We start from the raw sequence: 6,215 nt of genomic DNA, 5'->3' as shown, positions 1-6,215 counted from the left end.
TCGAAAATTGAGTTCGGCCAGCTGAGCTACGAGCCAGCTCATTTTGGTAAATGTGCTGAACACGTCTTTTTATCAAAGAAATAGAAGAAGCCATAAGGGGCTTTGTCGGTCAACCTGTATTATAATTCTTGAATTTGTAAGTGAAGCAAGATCGAGGAAATGATGTCTTGGTATCACTGACTCAAACCCATTGTCTAATCCCACTCGTCATAATATGGGGGTACCTATGGCAAAATGGGCCGATCTGGTCTTTCACAATAAAGTGATGGATGGAATTGCCAAACACGAAAAGCTCGACTTGGCTTGATTAATATATGCTCGTCATACATATTATATATTTTATACATATATTATGTATGTTATATGTAATATACATATTATATGTGTTTTATATATTTATTATATATATATATATATATATATATATATATATATATATATATATTATCAAACTTAAAAAACACTAAGAAATAATTCTTTAAAGAAAATGAGCTTCATCGGCTCATCAAGCTTGGCTCAGCTAATGAAAAGCTCACTAACCGAGCTTGAGCTGGGTTGTAGTTGAGCCCGAACAACCCAAGCTCGGCTCTTTTACCAGCCCTATCTTAATGACTTTCAAGGGCTCCACATACCTGGTTAAGTGGGTGGGCTTAAGTCACTCAAGTTGGACATTAAGAGTTCAATATTGGGTGTTTGTCTTTTGCCTCAAGACCAAGGAGTCTGCAAGCGCTTTGATGAAAAATGATCAAGGGATTGATGAACAAAGCGGGTGTCAATCTCTTCTAGCCTCCACCACGTAAACAGGAGTTTTCCCTAATGAATAAAAAGTGAACAATTGTAATGGACTAAACCTACCCTTTTATCACTCTAGGATATGAGGTCAAGCTGCAACACCTAATTGTTGGATTTGTAAATCTATCAAAAACTAAAAAGACCATCAAACATGTTCTCGCTAAATCATTGAAATCAAAACTAAAACTTGATACGGAAGTGTACCTGAATTTATTGACGCTGCGGTAGATTGTTGATGAGTATGATCTTCCAAAACGTATATACGTAGCCATATTCCTTTTTCTAAACTTTATGAGAGGGACTGAATCTCTTGATGGATATGAGAAGCCTCAAATGGAAGGCCATTATATAAGGTTTGTGGACCATAACCTAATTTGTATCCAATTAAGAGTTTCTCTCTAATTTAGTCTATTACAGAATTGTAGACAGAACAAATCTCTTCACACATTGTACCATACCATATGAGATATCATATGACCCAACAAAATTGGATTACATAAACTGGGCCTGAACCTGAGACAATTTATAATGTGTGATTTAACGTCTGTAAGCCCACATGATTTTTTCTAACAATCTCTCACTTGGGCCATATACGTAACCTTATAATCACACATTATAAGCTTATGAGCTCACAAACATTGTCTTATCAATTGATATCTCTACCAATCCGGTCCATTGATCATGTCAACATAGAACTAAAGCAATGTTCATTATAAATAACGTAATTGGACTCATCAATGATCATATATATCGACATAACCAAATGACATGGATCAAGTATGGATATAAAGCATGAAAATTACATGCAATGTGATCAAACATGCCTATTTCCAACTAGTTCTTCCTTAGACTTTAGTGAGATCACAACAAAATGAGTACATAATGAAATCGAAACTTTAACTTTATACTGAAGAACTTTATTATATCATAGAACGTCCAAATACAAATTCTCACTAAACCAGCATATCATAAAATGATAAGACACCCATTCAAGCAGTGTGCTCATGAAAGATCTTGGGTGACAAACCTTTGGTAAGCGGATCCACAATCATGGAGTTTGTGCCAATATGTTCTATCGGTATTTGACAATTCTACACTCTTTCTTTAACAAAAAGAAACTTAATACAAATATGCTTCGACTTCGAGGAACTCCTGTTGTTATTGAAATATAGCACTGCTGAATTATTGTTACAAAATAACTTTAGCGGTCTCTCAATATTATCCAAAATCTACAGCCCTGTGACAAAATTACGTAATCATATTTCATGATTGGATGCCTTAAAACAAGCAACGAATTCTATTACCATGGTGAAAGAAGCAATGAGTGTCTGCTTAGCACTTCTTTAAGAAATAGCTCCCCAAGCCAACAGAAAAATGTAACTTAATATAGATCGACGACTTTCTTGGCATCCTGCAAAGTCAGAATCAAAATACCCAATGATCTCTAACTGATCTGACTTCTTGTATGTACGCATCTAACCTTTTGTTCTCTGCAAATACCGCATAACCCGTTTGACTGCTTTCCAATGATCCATATCTGGGTTACTAAGATATCTTATTAGTATTCTAATAATGTACGCTAAATCTGAATACGTACATACCTGAGCATACATAAGACTATCTACAACAGATGCATAGAGAATCAATTTTATATCCTTAATTTCAGATTGATGTTTGGGGTACTAAGCGATACTAAACTTGTCTCCCTTAGCAACAGGAGTATCACTTGATTTATAATTCTTTATGTCATATCTATCCAGAATCCTTTCGATATAGCTCTTTTGCGATAATTCATGAATACTCCGAGAACGATCTCGATGTATCTGTATCCTTAATACAAAAGAGACGTCACCAATATCTTTCATTTCAAATTTCTTTGTTAGAAATCTCTTGGTTTCGTGCAGTATGCCTATATCATTACTGACAAACAATATGTTATCAACATATAAAACTAGAAAAATATATTTACTCCCAGTGAACTTATGGTATATGTATTCATCAACCACATTCATCTCAAAGCCGAATGAGAGGACAACTTAATGAAATTTATAATACCACTGACGGGAAGCCTGCTTAAGTCCATAGATGGATTTTCTTAGTTTGCAAATCATTTTCTTGGCATCACCGAAGACAAAATGTTCTGGTTAAACCATATATATTGTTTCATCAATGTCACCATTAAAGAATGCAGTCTTTATATCCATCTAATGCAACTCCAAATCATAATAAACCACAAGTGCCATCATAATCCTAAAAGAGAATTTCATAGAAATCAGAGAGAAAGTCTCTGTGTAGTCAATGCTTTTCCTTTGAGTAAACCCTTTTGCAATAAGATGGATTTTATATCTTTTCACATTACCCTTTGAATCTCTTTTAGTTTTAAATATCTATTTACAACCAATGGGTTTCACACCTTCAAGCAATAGGACAAGATCCAACACGCCATTATCCCTCATGGATTTAATCTCCTAATGCATTGTATCAATCAACTTTTGAGAGTTAGAATTTCTTGTGGCTTGATGAAAGTTAATTGGATCATTTTCTCTTAAGCCAATATAACCCTTATGTTCTTGTAGAAAAATAATATAATCATCTAAAATTGTCATTCTTCTCTCTCTAGTAGATTTCTTTAATGGTACTGATTCTTGAGGTATTTCTTAAGGTTATTGAGTTTGAACTCCAGGAGTAAAAGCTTGATTTTAAATATGGAGATTTAAAACATTACCTTGATACGGATTTGTGAAAACAATGTCAGGAATAAAAATCTGATCATTGTCAACCACAACTGTAGAAAGAGAAATAGAGTCTTCTTCAAAAGCAATGTCTTTTACTTTATCACTCCTCCGAAACTCAACACCCTTAAGAAAACAAGCATTTTCTGTTTCAAAAAATGATTTATTCATAGGGTCATAAAACTTATAGCCCTTGAATCTTTCAGAATACCCAACAAAATAGGCGCTAACCGTTCTGGGGTCCAATTTCTTTTCATATAGCCTGTAAGGTCTAACCTCAGCTAGATATCCCTAAATATGAAAATATTTCATACTAGGCTTTCTGCTTGTCCATAATTCATATGGGGTCTTGGTTATTGCTTTAGAAGGTACCTTATTTAAAATATAAGCTACAGTCTTTAATGCTTCTTCCCAAAAGGACTCTGGTAAAGTATAATGATAAATCATACTCCTTACTATATCCTTAAGGGTCATATTTTGTCTCTCAACAACACCATTCATGCTAGGAGTGTCTAACATGGTATACTGAAGGACGATCCCACATTTCTATAAGAATTTGGCAAAGAGCTATAGATGTTGTTCACTTGATCCATTATATCTACTATAGTACTCACCACCACGGTCAAATTTGACAACCTTAATTCTTTTGCCAAGTTGGTTTTCAACTTTAGCCTTAAACAATTTAAACACATCTAAGGACTGTGACTTTTCATTAATTAAATATAGGTACTCATAACAAGAATAGCCATCTATGAACATAATAAAATATTATTGATCATTCTAAGAAGCCGTAGGGAAAGACCCACAAATATCTGTATGAATTAGTTTTATGACGTATGTTCTCATTTATGCACCTAATTTCCTTATGTTTGTTCATTTTTCTTTTATATACTCAACACAAACCTAAAAGTCAGTGAAATCAATGAAATTAAGAATCTCACTTGACACAAGCCTTTTAATTCTTTGTTTAGAAATATGACCTAAGCGCTTATGCCATAATAAAGCAGAATTCTCATTTGTTAATTTTTGTTTTGTACCACGAGTACTTGAATGCAAACAACAACAACAACAACTACGCCTTCATCCCAAAACAATTGGGGTCGGCGATATGAACCAACAAAGAAAATCATTCTGGGTCTTCCACATGAATCCTTCTCCTCCAATCATTTCTATCCAATGCCATGTCCTCGGTGAGGTTCAAAGCATTCATATCCTTTCCTATCACCTCCATCCATGTCTTCCTAGGCCTACCCCGACCTCTTTTAACTAATATATTTTCCCATTTCTCTATCCTTCTAACTGAAGCATCAATAGGCCTTCGTCGAATATGTCCAAACCACCGTAAACGATTCTCTCTCATCTTATTTTCAATGAGTGCAATGCCTACCTTCTTACGTATCTCCTCGTTCTGAATCTTATCTTTTATTGTATTTCCACACATCCATCTCAGCACACGCATCTCAGCTACACTCATTTTTTGAATATGATGTCTCTTGGTTGCCCAACATTCCGTACTATATAGTAAAGCGGGCCTAATAGTCGTCCTATAAAACTTTCCCTTCAACCGCAATGGCATTCTACGATCACACAACACTCCAGTTGCACTCTTCCATTTCATCCACCCAACCTTTATTCTATGATTTACATCTCCATCAATTTCTCCATACTTTTGAATGATAGATCCCAAATATTTGAAAGAATCATCCACCGATATTTCTTGTTCACCAAGCTTCACTACACTCCCATCACTACTTCGTTGCTTACTAAATCGACATTCCATGTATTCTGTCTTAGTCTTACTCAACTTAAAACCTCTTGCTTCCAATGTCTATCTCCATAATTCTAACTTAGCATTAACCCCAGCTCTAGACTCACCAATCAAAATAATATCATCAGCAAACAACATACACCACGGCACATTTTCTTGAATGGATCTCGTAAGCTCATCCATCACTTGACACAAGCCTTTTAATTCTTTGTTTAGAAATATGACCTAAGCGCTTATGCCATAATAAAGCAGAATTCTCATTTATTAATTTTTGTTTTGTACCACGAGTACTTGAATGCAAGGTTTTATTAAATGAGGCAATACTGTCAAGCAAATAAAGGTTATCAATCATAGATAAAAAATCGGTTCCGATACGATTTGAATCAAAAAATAATTTAAATTTATTATTTTCAAATAAATAAGAATAATCATACTTGTCTAAAGTGGAAATAGAAACCAAATCTCACCTAAAAGATAATACAATAAATGTTTCTTTCAAATCCAAATAATTTTTAGTCTTTAAAAGCACTTAAATGTCTCTATTGCCTCAGCTTTAACTATTTTGCCATCGCCTATATAGCTGAATCTTTTAGCATCAATTGGCGGTTGGTAACTTAGGCAACCCTATATACACACACTTATGTGAGTGGTAGCATCAGAATCCATCCAACAAGTATATTTGGGCACAAAAGTTAAATTAACTTAAAAATAAACCAAAGTAAGGTGCGTACCTTTCTTCTCACGTCAGGCATGATACTTGGTACAATCATTCTTTATGTGACCATCTCCTTTACAGAAGAAACAACTAGACTTTAGGTCCTTATATCTTTTCTATTTCTTCTGTGATTGAGGGTCAGTTGCAGATTTCTTAGTCATTTTTTTTCTTAAACCTATCCTTAGAGGTTACTGCCAAATGAGTACTT

The sequence above is a fragment of the Nuphar pumila genome, chromosome 2 (genome assembly GCF_984573655.1).
Source record: "Nuphar pumila chromosome 2, dmNupPumi1.hap1.1, whole genome shotgun sequence".
NCBI lineage: Eukaryota > Viridiplantae > Streptophyta > Magnoliopsida > Nymphaeales > Nymphaeaceae > Nuphar > Nuphar pumila.
Note: the sequence above shows the minus strand (reverse complement) of the source record.